Source organism: Pseudomyrmex gracilis, unplaced genomic scaffold, assembly GCF_002006095.1.
Source record: "Pseudomyrmex gracilis isolate BER0280 unplaced genomic scaffold, ASM200609v1 scaffold_209, whole genome shotgun sequence".
NCBI lineage: Eukaryota > Metazoa > Arthropoda > Insecta > Hymenoptera > Formicidae > Pseudomyrmex > Pseudomyrmex gracilis.
Genome location: NW_018020793.1, coordinates 72693 through 72967, shown reverse-complemented (window position 1 = coordinate 72967; position 275 = coordinate 72693).

The window sequence follows — 275 nt, the reverse complement described above, 5'->3', positions numbered from 1 at the left end:
ATAAATACTGATAGTCGCTTTTTATCAATCTTTTTTGTTTACTACAGAAAATTTTTGTCGAAACGTAAATGTGTTCTCTGGGAAGCAAAAAAAAATGAACAACTCTATTAAATTATTTATATATACAGGGTGTCCCAGAATGGCCGTACAATCTCTCGTAGGCAGGTAGAAGGAGTAAAACTGAGTCAAAAAGTCTTATACCATTTTGCTAGATTTGCAATAGTTACTGAGATTTTAATTAACAAAGATCCGCGAATAAGCGTGCATCGGGCTGT